Genomic DNA, 16,853 nt, shown 5'->3' with positions numbered 1-16,853 from the left:
TGTCGCAGGGCCACAAACAGACAAACAAGCACAGACATACACACACTTACGGACAATTTAAAGACTCCAATCCACCTAACCCGCATGTCTTTGGATGTGGGAGGAAACCGGAGCCACCCGGAGGAGTCAATATCAAAATCTTTAAAAACTTAGACAGTAATGCTAAAATAAGACCTGGACACAAACCTTATCAGTTCAACGCAACCTCTGTAACCCTGATTTGCAAAGAAGCGAGGTGCGAAACCTGAACAACGGATGATGCAGAGCACCTCAGCCTCCCGGATGCACATGCAAACAGCTCGACCTTCCTCCCACACACCCCCACACAGAGGCCAGAACAGTAAAGGCCTCCTAACACTTGCATGACTTTGATGCACGCACATGCACGCCCTGTGTCGTGCAGGAGAGTAAACTCATTAACAAGTGTAGACTGATTTGAGAGGGTGGGTTGCGGCACGTGCAATTGTGCAAAGAGAATTTGAAATGTTCAAAAAATCTTTCATGATAAATGTTGTGCAACATGGCACGATCTACTTGTCAACACTGGCGGCAGCTCATCAAGTGGAGTAAGAACAAGTGAACAGTGTGAGTGGTTGCGTCAGCGCAGCATGAGAGCTCAGCTCGTCTGAACGATTTTAACGAGATGTTAAATCTATCATAAACATACTTTGACAGCTGCACACAAGAAGGAAAGAACATGCATCTGTTTTACCAAGACATGACAATGTAAACATGACAAATAATTACCTTTGTAGACGGCTGCAAATGCTTCTCCACATTTTCAGTGAGTACAGCTGCGGCTGGAGTGGTCATCTGTGATTCAGGAAGCAATTAGTGCCATTTTCAACAGCCAATTTGCAGAGAAAATGATTAATCTGCTTGGAAATCATTATTTTACAGAGCAGCATCCAGTGCACAGTGTGTGGCAGGCATTGGCGTTATAAAATAATTATTTTGTAGCGGATGAATCATTTTTTTTCTCAGAGTTGGCTGTTGAAAATGCATATATCGTTTCCAGAATCACAGAGGACCGTTCCAGCAGCAGCTTTATTTTCTCTCTCTCTCTCTCATGCACTTAATGAGGTGGAGAAAGCATTTGGAACATCTAAAAAGGTAATTATTTGTAATGTTTTATGTAATGACTTGGGAAAACAGTTGCATGTTAATTCCTTCTCATGAGTAGCTGTAAAGTATGTTATGATAGATTTAACATCTTGTTATAATCAATCAGATGAGCTGCGCTGTGATGCGGTACCTAATGCAATCACTTGCACTCACATGTAGTGTTTTTTGTGCAATGATCACGTGAAGTTCACGTAATTAATGACTGATGGAGATTTTGAACATTTCAAAATTTTCTTTGTGCACTTGCACGAAGCTGCACACAGTTTACAACGGGTTTGAGAGGAGTTTACTCTTGTGCACGTCAAAGTGCGTACAAGTCACGGATCAAAGTCATGCAAGTGTCAGGGCACCAAAAAAAAAAAAAAAAAAGCAAAAACAAAGCTTCAAAGAAGAAACACAAGTACGACCTTCTGAAGAACGCCAGAGACTCTATTTGCGGACTGTACAAAAGGAAACATTTCAAACCTCATCTTCCACACCGATGACCCCAGGCATGGCAGCTGCGCAACAGAAGATCACTACTCCCGTTCAGAATTGTGGTTTCAGTGAATGATGGACACTGAATGTAAACCCAGATGATAAACATACCACCATCCACTTCTACAAGAAGGGACTGATAATCCGGGAAACCTAATGCTGACTGAGGAGACTTCTCCAAAATCAATGACAAGGCACAAGAGTAGAAAATCACCGTGACCAGGGGAACATCCAAACGTCTGCTGACAACATGACAAAAGAACTCCAAAACCAACCCCCCACAACAGAAACCCTCTCGCTAACTGAACTGAGAAACAAATTCACGGTTTTGTGGCTGTTAGACCTTAGTGCTGCATCTGATACCGTGGATCATCATATTCTATTTGATAGGCTGGAGATCTTTTGGAATTACTGGGAATGCCCTTGCGTGGTTGACTCATACCTGACCAGTCGTTCTCACTGTGTTTTGTACAATAACACTACCCTAACCTTAGTGACATGAAATTTGGTGTTCCACAGGGGTCTGTCTTAGGCCCCTGCTTTCTCCCTTTATATTACCCCTTGGGCACATATTGCAGCATTTTGGGACTACCTTGTGTCTATCCTGATGATACTCTCTATACACACCGATAACTGTTGGTAATCTCATCCACATAAAATCCTTAGAAGATTGCCTTGCATCAGTGAAAAGCTGGCTGGCTAGCAGTTCCTACTTTTAAACTCTGATAAGACTAAAATGATGGATCTTGGTCTAGTGAGACATGGCATCAATTTGACCAGCTAACGCTTATCCTAGGCTTGTGTGTCAAACATCACACTGACAAAGTGAGGAACCTTGGGTAATTTTTGATCCTACATTGTCCTTTGACCTCCACATTAAATATTATGAGGACTGCTTTTTCCACCTGTGAAATATAGAAAGATTCATTCCATCCTGTCTATGGCTGATGCTGAGACCCTTATATGTTTGTCTCTAGATTGGACTACTGCAATGTTCTATTTCTGGTTTACTGCAGTTCAGCATTAGGGGTCTCTAATTGGTTCAAATGCTGCTGCCAGACTTTTGACAGGAAGCAGAAAGTTTGACCACATTACATCCATTCGGCATCTCTCATTGGCTTCACTGTCCCTGTGAGATCAGATTTTAAGGTTCTGCTACTACCTATGAAATTGTTCACGGACTGGCATGTCCCTACTTAGCTGACGTAATTAAACCCTACATACCGACCCGGGCTCTGCATTCTACTTTGTGTCCCTAGGGTAATAAAAATAAAATAAAGTCTCCGGGTCACAGAGCTTTCTTTATCATGTCCCTGTTCTGTGGAATGATCTCCCTGCATCAATAAAACAGTCAGATTCTGTAGAGACTTTCAAGTCCAGACTTAAGACACACTTATTTTCCCTTTCGTATGGCTAGCATACTGGCATAGTTTGTTACTATGCTTTTTACCCTTTTAAATTCAGTTCAGTAGGAAACTGAGCCTGTTGCGGCCTCAACTTTAACTAAAGTCTGGGTCATTTAGTGAAGCTTAGGGCTAGTGGCCGGCGATCACCTCTGTCAATATATTTAGCATTATAATTGTCTTAGTATTGATTGAGCAATGCCATGGAAGAGGAAGAAGAGCACAGATAAGAATGATGAGGTGAGTGTTGTGTGGGCCGCTGAAGAGGAGGTACTGCTGGCCCACCACCACCAGAGGGCGCCTGCCTGGAGTGCGGGCTCCAGGCACCAGAGGGCGCCGCCGCCTCACGTGAGCAGCTACGGTGACAGCTGTCACCCATCACCTGAGACAGCTGACGGCAATCATCTGTGGGGTATATCAGCAGACGGCACCTCCACCTCATTGCCGAGATATCATTTCTACCAGAGGTAACGTATCGAAGCTACGGAGTGTTCTTTTTGGATTTGTGCTTAGTTTGTGGATTACTGTTCCAACGAGAGGTGGAGGTAACTTCCCTGCTGTTCGGAGTCCTGGGTGCAAACGCGCCCCCATCAACTGTCCTTTGTTCCTCGCCAGCAGTAGTACCAGGTCCGACACGCGGAGGCAGTGGCCACCTGGGAGTTCGGGACTTGGTGGCTCCAGTATTCCCGGGGTCCTGGGTGGAGGAAGCCGTGTGGTTCCGGTCTTACCTTGGAGAGGCGTCTCCTATCTTCGAGCCTGCCCACACGACACTTTTGTGAATTGACTGTTGTCCATTGCTGTGATTGGTTGTATTACGTTGTGCACATTCACAACAGTAAAGCTTGTTATTTTGACTTACCTCCATTGTCCGTTCATTTGCGCCCCTGTTGTGGGTCCGTGTTCCTACACTTTCCCAACAGTGAGACAATGTTTCATCAGTGCATGATGATGACTGGAATGGACTTTGAGAGTGACTGTCTTATACTATCAAATGATTTCATTGACTGGACTTGGAACACCTTGGGACTGTATATAAGTGGCATGAAAACTGAATGTACTTGTGTTTGTCTTCAGACCTACACTCTGTATGGCAACTACCTTTAAAGCTTTAAATAAGAAAAGGATCTTAAAAACTGAAACCTGTTTCCTCTGGTGTCTCATTTGTTGTCTGTGTCACAGAGTTTCTAGGTAATTTTCCTAACATATTTTGGTCCTTTGACATCAAGACCTCTCCAGGACTGGGGAGATATTTGGCAACAATTGAAACCTGTGCAGGGGAAACAGTCCCACTGTCAGTTGAAGTACACTACTGTAATAATCTTATGCTTTAATCAATGCAAAATAGGTTCATGTTACAGTTGATGTGAAAAATGTGAGGTAGAATTAGCAGGTAATGTGAAATACATGAATAAAAGAGTGCCAAAATATGAAAAAACTAAATAAAAAACTAAGTCTGACTTTGATCCTAAATTACAAGTGACCGCTTGCACTGTATTGGTCGAGAAAATGAAAGACAATCCACTGTAGATATTCTTGCTTGCTGGTAAATGGCAATGGTAACCAAATTATCAAATGTAAAGCCCCCGTCACACATAGCAAGAATTTGCCAGAACCATGCCCGACATGGCAAATATTGCCATAATCGGACGTAGTTGGGAGGAAAATAGGCGTGGCCAGCAGTGTCAGAGCACAGACTGCCTGCATCGTCCCCACCTGTCAGATCGCATCCAGAGCGTATGTAGATGACACAGACTGCTGTCAGATAGCCATAAAAGGCACTAAAGACTGCCTGATGTCCATATATCTGAAGTTTTTGGACAACAATCATTTCCACATGAATTCAGCATTATTTCATCATAAAAGGCGACGGAAGTGATCATAGTGCCGCGGCTAAACGAGCTGCTAGCTGATGCGTTCACTGCACATCGGTCATTTCAAAGCATCATGGAATTTTGTTGAGTTTCTGCTTAAAATGGCCTCATTTCTTCTTAAAAGTTATTTTAGAATGATTTAAGAGGTTTTTACCTTTATCACTGATGGTTAATAATACCATTAATCCATTTGATTGCTTTGGGTGAAGAGACTCATCTCAGACGTGCTGCTGTGGTCCGAAACAGTGCAGATGCAAAAGGCAGACCAATTTTTAGGGGTGGACTGTTTGGTCTGCGACACCGCCTGCTAGGCATGACCCACTCCGGGGACGGTGGGGAGTTTGACTGGGTGGTACACCTGTCAAAACAGTAACGCAGGTGTCCTAAAGTGAGCTCAGGAGGACAGAAACCTTCCGTGGAGCAGAAGGGCAAAAGCTCACTTAATCTTGATTTTCAGTATGAATACAGACTGTGAAAGCGGGGCCCTCACGACCCGTCTGACTTTTGGGTTTTAAGCAGGAGGTGTCAGAAAAGTTACCACAGGGATATAACTGGCTTGTGGTGGCCAAGTGTTCATAGCGATGTTGCTTTTTGATCCTTCGATGTCGACTCTTCCTTTCATCATGAAGCAGAATTCACCAAGCATTGGATGGTTCACCCACTCATAGGAAATGTGAAAGAGGTCTATCTAAATGCACGTGCGAGACGAGGGGTGGCATGAAGCCCTTGTGGTGCAATGAAAGTGAGAGTCACGCAGTCATAATCTCACAGATGGTAACTTCATTTGGCTGCTCAGCCAAGCACATACCCAAAATTGTAAGAAATTCAAATTTCCTGAAGTGCCTTCACATTTCGGGAGATATATTTTTTTAAGTATTCACATTTTGCAATTCACGGTTTGTGGATATTCACGGTTTGTGGATAATTCACGGTTTGTGGATAATTCACGGTTTGCAGCTGATTCATGTTTTGGGGGTTAACAGCCCACCGTTTGCGCGGATGATGGGATCATTAATGTAATTTGTAAACACACGTTTTCTACGTAGGAAACCGTGGAAATTTCGATCATTTTATGATTCGAGATTACAATTGTGTTTGTGTGTGTCTGCAGGCTTCTTGTCTGGACCACATCTCACTGGTGGGTAATGGTTGAAGATCTCCCCCTCTTGCCTTCGGGGTATTTGCTCGTTTTGCTTGTTGGGGGCAGAAACCATCAGAACTCTTCTTATTGGATTTGGGTGAAAGGCGGAACATTTCAGGGGGGAAATAGGCGGAGACAGTGTGTATGCGTTTGTAAAGATTGGGAACAGATATTAGATTACTTACTGGCAAATCTCAAGTACTCCAGCAGCTGTTTGGAGATGGTTAGTCACGGGCTCATCGTCTCCATCCAACCCCCACTCTGTCTCACGAGAGAGCTCTGAATAATTCCTGAAATAGAACCCGTGAAGCTTAGATGGGCTCATGAAAGAAGGGCATAAACGGCTGGGGGAGATGTACACACGGCGTTGATTCAGAGACACTGTGGGAAATGTCTTTACTTACAACACCACAGAGTGAAAGAAAAGGACAGAAAAAAGTGACAAAATGTTAGAAACAAGTACCCACACATAAGTGAAAGGAGAAAGAGAAGAGAGAGGGGAGACAAAGGGAGGCAGAAAGGGGAGGAGCGCGAAGTAGAGTGAGGCGGGTTTAGACTGAGACCGTCAGAGAGGAAGACAGCCGCCGGAGGATCACTGTTAGTTTTCCTGCCCCACACTTTGACTTTAGCTGTTTGCCCTTTCAATGGACCTAAACCAACTTTTTTAACTTGATTTATTCTCTCTTTCAATTTTACTTCACAACAACACAAACTGTTTTTTAGACTTAAAATTCCGTGTAAGAATTTGCCGACCTTTGACATGGTGCTGAAGAAGGAACTTATTATTCTCAGTAAGTTGATCCATGACATCACACTGTGTGTGTGTGGTGTGTTTATACCTGTGGTTGTTGAGAAATGACAATCAAAGTAGACTGGTTTGGATTTCTGCTCTGAGGTTAATTTTTGTCTCATCCAGATCCCACAATTTGAAACTGAAAAAAAAGAGAAGTCTAATTAAACTACTCCAAATAGTAACACTCAAATAAATTAAGGTTTACCCAAATTAAGTTAGCAAGATGGCATAAATAGTACTTGTTAATTTCTATGAATTTATTTTATTTGAGTGTTACCAATTGAAGCACTTCCCTTATTTCTCTTTTTATTAAGCAGCTGAATATTTCTGGATGTTTGAATGTTTCACGCAGTGTATTTAAATTGTAACTTTTCCACCACTGTAGCGGTTGCTGTTTAGGATAAAATGAAATGTCACTTTTAGGGAGCCTAAAAGTTCATGACTGAGAGCAAAATATTTACTTTGAGAGGACTTTATTTCCATTCTGAAAGTTTTATTGATGCTGTTATTTCATTTTATTTATTGCATTTTATTACATTTCAGTCGTTTATGAACATGTATTTAAATAAATTTGTGATTATGTTCCTCAAGAACCAATATTCAGAATACCAGGATGTCAAATGCCAAACAGGATTTTGGATAATTTTCAAAATTTGTTGAATAAGCAAACAAAAAAATACATCAAACATGCAGAGAGAGGGGCAGCAATGGCCCAGCCACATTTCAAAGTAACGCATACCGTGCAGAAAGTATTCACAGTCCTTTCACTTTTTCCACATTTTTTATGTACCACCCTTATTTCAAAAGGAGTCAATTAATTTTTTTGCTCAAATTCTACTCAGAAACACCCCATAATGACAACATGAAAAAGTTTTTTTGTATTTTTGCAAATTTGTTAAAAAACCAAATAAAACTAAGAAATCACACGTACATAAGTATTCACAGCTTTTGCTCAATACTTTGTTGATCCACCTTTGGCAACAATTACAGCTTCAAGTCTTCTTGAATATGATGCCGCAAGCTTGGTGCACCTATCTTTGGGCAGTTTTGCCCATTTGTCTTTGCAGCACCTCTCAAGCTCCATCAGGTTAGATGGGAGCTTTGGTGCACAGCCATTTTCAGATCTCTCCAGAGATGTTCAATCTGGTTCAGTTCTGGGCTCTGGCTGGACCGCTCCAGGCAGTCCCGGCGCCAGAAAAAAAAATATTAAGGGGGCGATAAGTTTATCACAGGGGGCGGGGTTGCTCCCCCCCCCCCAAAAAGTGCGCACCGGAGGAGACGTGCCTCTGAGCGTGTGTAATGAATTGGGTGCGCTCCTGGAAAGCTCGTGTATTTAGGCTACACCGTTGTAAGAGACTGACTGAGTAAGAGTAAAGAGTGATGACAGTATTTTTTTAATTATTATTTGAACGTATAGACCCTCGGTCAAGTGATCTCCTGCATACCACACAGAGCCGGTGTTCTTTCGACACGCTGAGCTGTGATGTACCTTCGTGTTGTCCAATAGGAATGACACGTCAGGCCAAAACACGGAAGACTCGTGGCAGAAACCTCTGATCTGTACAAAATGGATTGGGACCAATCCGATTGTTGCAGAAACCACTGATCTGTACAAAACATTAACGTGTGACAGGACTGCTCATTTATAGAGCAGTTTTCTGAAGAAAAATCATTGGAAATGTTTTTTTTGTTGTTGTTTGTTACCTCAAAATTTCTGATTACTGTTAAAAAAAAGTTTAGAACACTTATAATTAAAATAGCTAAATAAATCAATAAATGGTTCTTTGGAAGATGGAAGATAATCTTCCATTCCAGCTTATTAATTAATCAAAAACCCAGACAGAGCTTTAATTCATTTGAAAGCTTGACTCTAGTCTTGTCCATCCAAATTGGATGTCCCAAAAACCAGGTTTATTTGTTATTATCTATCGTCCACCTGGTCGTTACTGTGAGTTTCTCTGTGAATTTTCAGACCTTTTGTCTGACTTAGTGCTTAGCTCAGATAAGATAATTATAGTGGGCGATTTTAACATCCACACAGATGCTGAGAATGACAGCCTCACACTGCATTTAATCTATTATTAGACTCTATTGGCTTTGCTCAAAAAGTAAATGAGTCCACCCACCACTTTAATCATATCTTAGATCTTGTTCTGACTTATGGTATGGAAATAGAAGACTTAACAGTATTCCCTGAAAACTCCCTTCTGTCTGATCATTTCTTAATAACATTTACATTACTCTGATGGACTACCCAGCAGTGGGGAATAAGTTTCATTACACTAGAAGTCTTTCAGAAAGCGCTGTAACTAGATTAAGGATATGATTCCTTCTTTATGTTCTCTAATGCCATATACCAACACAGTGCAGAGTAGCTACCTAAACTCTGTAGTGAGATAGAGTATCTCGTCAATAGTTTTACATCCTCACTGAAGACAACTTTGGATGCTGTAGCTCCTCTAAAAAAGAGAGCTTTAAATCAGAAGTGCCTGACTCCGTGGTATAACTCTCAAACTCGTAGCTTAAAGCAGATAACCCGTAAGTTGGAGAGGAAATGGCGTCTCACTAATTTAGAAGATCTTCACTTAGCCTGGAAAAAAGAGTCTGTTGCTCTATAAAAAAGCCCTCCATAAAGCTAGGACAATCTTTCTACTCATCACTAATTGAAGAAAATAAGAACAACCCCAGGTTTCTTTTCAGCACTGTAGCCAGGCTGACAAAGAGTCAGAGCTCTATTGAGCTGAGTATTCCATTAACTTTAACTAGTAATGACTTCATGACTTCTTTGCTAACAAAATTTAACTATTAGAGAAAAAATTACTCATAACCATCCCAAAGACGTATCATTATCTTTGGCTGCTTTCAGTGATGCCGGTATTTGGTAGACTCTTTCTCCTCCAATTGTTCTGTCTGAGTTATTTTCATTAGTTACTTCATCCAAACCATCAACATGTTTATTAGACCCCATTCCTACCCAGGCTGCTCAAGGAAGCCCTACCATTATTTAATGCTTCGATCTTAAATATGATCAATCTATCTTTGTAGTTGGCTATGTACCACAGGCTTTTAAGGTGGCAGTAATTAAACCATTACTTAAAAAGCCATCACTTGACCCAGCTATCTTAGCTAATTATAGGCCAATCTCCAACCTTCCTTTTCTCTCAAAATTCTTGAAAGGGTAGTTGTAAAGCAGCTAACTGATCATCTGCAGAGGAATGGTCTATTTGAAGAGTTTCAGTCAGGTTTTAGAATTCATCATAGTACAGAAACAGCATTAGTGAAGGTTACAAATGATCTTCTTATGGCCTCGGACAGTGGACTCATCTCTGTGCTTGTTCTGTTAGACCTCAGTGCTGCTTTTGATACTGTTGACCATAAAATTTTATTACAGAGATTAGAGCATGCCATAGGTATTAAAGGCACTGCGCTGCGGTGGTTTGAATCATATTTGTCTAATAGATTACAATTTGTTCATGTAAATGGGGAATCTTTGTCACAGACTAAAGTTAATTATGGAGTTCCACAAGGTTCTGTGCTAGGACCAATTTTATTCACTTTATACATGCTTCCCTTAGGCAGTATTATTAGACGGTATTGCTTAAATTTTCATTGTTACGCAGATGATACCCAGCTTTATCTATCCATGAAGCCAGAGGACACACACCAATTAGCTAAACTGCAGGATTGTCTTACAGCCATAAAGACATGGATGACCTCTAATTTCCTGCTTTTAAACTCAGATAAAACTGAAGTTATTGTACTTGGCCCCACAAATCTTAGAAACATGGTGTCTAACCAGATCCTTACTCTGGATGGAATTACCCTGACCTCTAGTAATACTGTGAGAAATCTTGGAGTCATTTTTGATCAGGATATGTCATTCAAAGCGCATATTAAACAAATATGTAGGACTGCTTTTTGCATTTATGCAATATCTCTAAAATCAGAAAGGTCTTGTCTCAGAGTGATGCTGAAAAAACTAATTCATGCATTTATTTCCTCTAGGCTGGACTATTGTAATTCATTAGTTTATTATTATTATTCATTAATTCATCAGGTTGTCCTAAAAGTTCCCTAAAAAGCCTTCAGTTAATTCAAAATGCTGCAGCTAGAGTACTGACGGGGACTAGAAGGAGAGAGCATATCTCACCCATATTGGCCTCTCTTCATTGGCTTCCTGTTAATTCTAGAATAGAATTTAAAATTCTTCTTCTTACTTATAAGGTTTTGAATATTCAGGTCCAATCTTATCTTAGGGACCTCGTAGTACCATATCACCCCAATAGAGCGCTTCGCTCTCAGACTGCAGGCTTACTTGTAGTTCCTAGGGTTTGTAAGAGTAGAATGGGAGGCAGAGCCTTCAGCTTTCAGGCTCCTCTCCTGTGGAACCAGCTCCCAATTCAGATCAGGGAGACAGACACCCTCTCTACTTTTAAGATTAGGCTTAAAACTTTCCTTTTTGCTAAAGCTTATAGTTAGGGCTGGATCAGGTGACCCTGGACCATCCCTTAGTTATGCTGCTATAGACGTAGACTGCTGGGGGGGTTCCCATGATGCACTGTTTCTTTCTCTTTTTGCTCTGTATGCACCACTCTGCATTTAATCATTAGTGATCGATCTCTGCTCCCCTCCACAGCATGTCTTTTCCTGGTTCTCTCCCTCAGCCCCAACCAGTCCCAGCAGAAGACTGCCCCTCCCTGAGCCTGGTTCTGCTGGAGGTTTCTTCCTGTTAAAAGGGAGTTTTTCCTTCCCACTGTAGCCAAATGCTTGCTCACAGGGGGTCGTTTTGACCGTTGGGGTTTTACATAATTATTGTATGGCCTTGCCTTACAATATAAAGCGCCTTGGGGCAACTGTTTGTTGTGATTTGGCGCTATATAAAAAAATTGATTGATTGATTGATTGATAGAAACCTTTCATCTGTAAATGAAAACCACCTGTTATTTCATATTAGATAATTTCTTGTTTAACATAAGGAACCTCAGACATTTGTTTTTAGACAAATAAAATAACATGGAAACGTGTATATTTTTTAAGTCTGGTAGATTATTTATATCTCATTTCAACCAGAAAAACAAACACTAAATAAATACAAATATTTATTATAAATGCAAAAGGAAATAATTTAACAATGACTGCAGTGTGATTGTAAAATAGGATTTCTGTGACATAAACCTCATGATGAATTTTTTTATATAGTCATTTAAACTTGTAATTTCATCAAAATATGTAATTGCCTTTAATGTTATCAGGACAGAGTCATTTCTAAAATATGAATTTTGGCACAATAAGTGGAGAGCTTCTAATTGTGTAAATGTCTTTTGACTTTGATTTGTGGACATTTTTAATGATCTGTTCATTTATTGTTAAAATATAAAATGAAACAGCTTTTTAAAAAATAATAAAATAGTTGCTGTTCAAAGAGCCTTTTATTTAGAAGCAGGTGATGTTCTGCTGGATTCTCGGGACCAGATGAAGGTCTCTTCTGCAGCTTTGAACTCTGGTGGTGTTGCTGAAAAGCAGAGATGTTTTCTTTCGACTGGACTTCGTGGTGTTCAGCTCATCAATGGAAGTTGTCCTGATTGGGACAAATAAAAATATTTCTTTAAATATAAAGAAACACTAAACAGTTTATACATTAAAAAAAAGGGGGAAAAACGGCAAAAAACGATGGAAAAAAACGCCTGAAAAAATAAGTTATGTAAAGTTGAGCTTTTGTGGTGTCTGAAAAAAGCTGTAGCTTTATTTGGTAAAAATAAAAAAGACTGAACCATCTACAAATGAAAGTGTTCACTCAGATCAACTGTGCTAAAAGGCTATGCTAACGTTAGCCGATCATTAAACCTTCACAGTTCAGTAAACGTCACGTTTTATTTTTACATTATTCTCACCTCAGTAAAGCTGCAGAACTAAACTCCGGTGGGCAAACTGGGACTTCGCATATATCCAAAAAGTGGGAGATTTCGGACTGAGTGGGTTTGCTCCATCACCCCGGCGGCCTGGATCGCTCTGCCCAGTGATGATGCCTGAAGGCCGGCTTCTCCATGCAGGTCGGCCCGCTGTCGCGGTTCAATCGATATCCCACCAAGTCGACAGTTCTCCCTCTGTCAGCGTCAGTCCGAAAAGTATCTGAAAAAAGCTTCTCCCAGCAGGGTGATGGGAGAATCGTTCTACTGCTGTTTTTTAAAGGGTTTTTTTTGTGGTTCAGGCGACCGAAGATCAAGACGGCGATCGCTGAACTTTTTTCAGATTGTGGAAACACCCAGAGTGTGACGTAGCAATCTCTGTCCCCTTGCTGCTTCCGAAGCAACGCGTCTGACGTCACGATGCATTGGAAACGCACCGCCCTCTGCCGCACTGACAGGCGCAACCCTCAACCTATCAAATCCCTTGAACACAGACACACGCCATATCTGTTTGTTTAATTACTTTAGTTAATTAATTTGGTTTATTTGTTAAATACGTGAAATTATTGTATAACTAATATTTTGCTATATTTTCCAGTATTTCTTTTTCTTTCTTTTTAAATTTTTTTGATAACTCTAACATCCAAGGGGGCGAGGTTGATGACGTGAGGGGGCGTCGCCCCCAAACGCCCCCTCGTGGCGCCGGCTATGACTCAAGGACATTCAGAGTCCTGAAGCCACTCCTTTGATATCTTGGCTGTGTGTTTAGGGTCATTGTCCTGCTCAAAGATGAACCGTTGCCCCAGTCTGAGGTCAAGAGCGCTCTGGAACAGTTCCTGCCGCTGAAAAACATCACACCAAAGAGTTAAATCTTGGTCTCTTCAGACCAGATCATTTTGTTTCTGGAGCTCTGCCAGAGTGACCATCAGGTTCTTGGTCACCTCCCTGATGAAAGCACTTCTCCTCGATCGCACAGTTTAGACGGGCGGCCAGCTCTACGAAGAGTCCTGGATCTGAACTTCTTCCATTTATGGTTGATGGAGGCCACTCTGGTCATCAGGACCTTCAAAGCAGCAGAAATGTTTCTGTACCCTACCCCAGATTTGTGCCTCAAGACAATCCCATCTAAGAGGTTTACAGACTATTCCTTTGACTTCATGCTTGGTTTGTACTCTGACATGCACTGTCAATTGTGGGACCTTATATGTGGACAGGTCTGTGCCTTTACAAATCATGTCCAATCACCTGAATTTACCCCTGATGGACTCCAATTAAGCTGTAGAAACAAGCATAATCAGTGGAAACAGGATAAAACAGGATTTTGACCTTCATGGCAAAAGGTGTGAATAGTTATGTACACGCAATTTCTTAGCATTTTTATTTTTAATAAATTTGCAAAAATCTAAAAAAACAAAAACATTTTTCACATTGTCATTATAGCACATTGTGTGTAGAATTTTGAGGGAAAAAAAAAAACTAAAACAATTTCACCCATTTTGGAATAAGGCCGTAACATAAAATATGGAAAAAAGTGAAGCACTGTGAATACTTTCCGGATGCACTGTATGGACAGAAAATATAAAACAGTCAAGTTTACAAACAAGAAAATGCCTGAAGTTGAAATATAGGTAAAGAACAAAATATGAGAATTTCTAAACAACGTTTCCTTAAATTTGCTCAGCTTGTACAATGCAAATAGCTCCTTTATCAAACCATCCAGGAGTAGAATTCCTTTACAATTCTGGCTATCAATAAGGGAGAAATTTCCCTAAAACACAAGTCACAAAAGGTTAAAGGAGAAAAAACAAAACAAAACAATGAATTTAAGTGATTTTAGCATAAGGGACTTGAACATTAATCAGTGCAATACTGATTTAGAATGGAAACACTGCTGTAGTTGCCAAATTAATGACATGGGGCAAGTTAAAAACACTCAATAAACTGCTTTTTGCCATTGAACAGGCAAAACCATCATTCTGTAAGACTCAGTCCCTCACCAGCAGCTGACTTATAACTGTATAGTGAATAACTATGTAATTGTTGTTGCATATAGTAAGGGAACCCTCTCCATACTACCAGACACGTCTCATGACATTTTTGCCTGTTAAGTGTGGACATGAAGCAATTTTGCTGTGTTTTTAATTTGTTCCATATCATTACATTAATTAGCCAGTTAGCACCTGACAGGGTTTATGCTCCAGTTCAGTATTGAGCTGATTAATTTAGCTTTTGTCCTGAGTGAAAAGATGACCCAAAAACCTCTAAAAATAGAGCCCACTTTTGGTTGTAAAATCCCAGAGTTCTTCTTTAAGACTATCTGGCTAATTCTGGTGATTGTCCAGTGCTGTTTGGCTAATTCAAGCCGAGTTTCTCTGTTTTCTTTTTTGTTGCCGTGCTAACACAAAGCTGTGACTGTTGATGCAACCAGGCAAGAGGTGTCAAGTTGATTATGCTTGAAAGTTTTTAGAGGTGTCAAAGACGTGTTGGTGGCTTCCATCACGAGCCTCCTCAAAGAAGCAGCTAAACTAATAAAAACATACAAGAGGGTGAGTCCTTTTTACCAGTACTATGTGCTACACGTAGAATATACATATCATAACATATATGAGGCACTGAGCTGTCATGTAACAGTGAAGTAGAAAATATTAATACACATTACAAGGACTTTGAGCATCATCTCAAGTGAGGAAGATGTTGTTCTGGCCATCACATGCTGATGGCGTATTGCTGACACAGCAGTGTGCGAATGCTTGAATTGTTCTTAGGGTCAGATTGATTTTTTTTTTTTTTTTTGTCATGAGTCTCCTCCTTCAGATGTACCAAATATGAAAACACAGCACTCTCAGGCTTTTATGTGAAGCTCCTAACAGACAGACAAACAGGCAATCTGGTAGGCTATATACAGTATATAAGCAAGGTAACAGTAGTATGTTTCAGAATTCAGCTGCTAGAATTCTGACTATAGAATGAGGATGTTCGATCACTTTGTGAGTGCCAAAGTAGATTTTAAAGTTTTATAGATGAGATATAACAGCCCAGTCTCACTTTTTTTTCATGCTCCCGTCACGAAATGAGTCACATTTTCGTGACAGGGTTTTTCTGAACTCACTATTCCTAACCCTACCTCTACACCCAACCCTAACCTTAACCATAACCTAATCCTACTCCTTCCCCGAACCCTAACCATAACCACCCCAACCTCCCCGCTTCACTTTTAATTTTGTGCAGCCATCACGGAATGAATTAGAATGAATTTGTGCTGCTGTGACGAAAATGAGGCGCTTTTCACCACAATATCATGAACCAATAGATTCATGTATATTTCGTGCTGCTGAATCATGACTTGCCGTGAGACCAGGTTGCATATAAGTATCTCACTGAATGTGTTAAACCATGAAATAAAGTTGACTACACAAAACATCTTTTTTCAGTTTTTCTATGTCACCATAGTGCTTTCTAATTTGGCCAGTAATTAAAAGCAGAAGTAACAGTTACAGGATGTGCAGATAAGTTTTTACTTGTGAAGGACTTTCAGTGACATCATGCATTCCAAACGCAGAGCGAACTCTAACCCTGATTTAGTCTTATCTCCTCAACAGCCCTTTGAAGACACAAGGACAAGATGAAATGTTTTCACTTTGCAAAAGTCACATTAGGCTCAAGGTTTAAACATTAACGCATGCACGCACGCACGCACAGACAAGCAATGTTGGAAGACAGTACAGACATGGGGACAGTTCAGAGAAGAGACAAGGATTTTCATTCAGCTGTTGTGCTGCACAGAGTGACAGAGGACTCAGTGAGGCTCAGGCAAGGAAGCAGGAAGGTTTTTTGTCTTGCATCATGTTGCAACTTGGCTTCTGACCCAAGACAGTACAGTGTTGTTGATTTCTAATTTGTCTGTGACAATGTCAAGATATGCAACTTGTCACATGGGATGTGATGCATCGATAGATTTGCACAAGAGTGAGCAGAGAATTAATGGCCCCAGTTGAATCAATAAATCCATAAAATTTCTGTAAATAATTGCATAGAAAACACTGCATATTCAAATCTGAAATTTTGCATTCAGATCCAGACAACTGATGACTAGTGAGCTTCTTGTTTTTGGGTCATTGTCAAATCTATTGACATGCA

The 16,853-nt window shown here is 40.6% G+C and overlaps 1 protein-coding gene across 1 annotated transcript in view; it reads left to right on the top strand.

Annotated features, from left to right (window-relative positions):
• The window catches only part of LOC117526584 (CD97 antigen-like), a 93,562-nt gene that overhangs the window by 10,022 nt on the left and 66,687 nt on the right, over positions 1–16,853 (top strand).

This window comes from Thalassophryne amazonica, chromosome 15, assembly GCF_902500255.1.
Source record: "Thalassophryne amazonica chromosome 15, fThaAma1.1, whole genome shotgun sequence".
NCBI classification, from domain to species: Eukaryota; Metazoa; Chordata; class Actinopteri; order Batrachoidiformes; family Batrachoididae; genus Thalassophryne; species Thalassophryne amazonica.
This window is presented reverse-complemented; position numbering and strand designations above follow the sequence as displayed.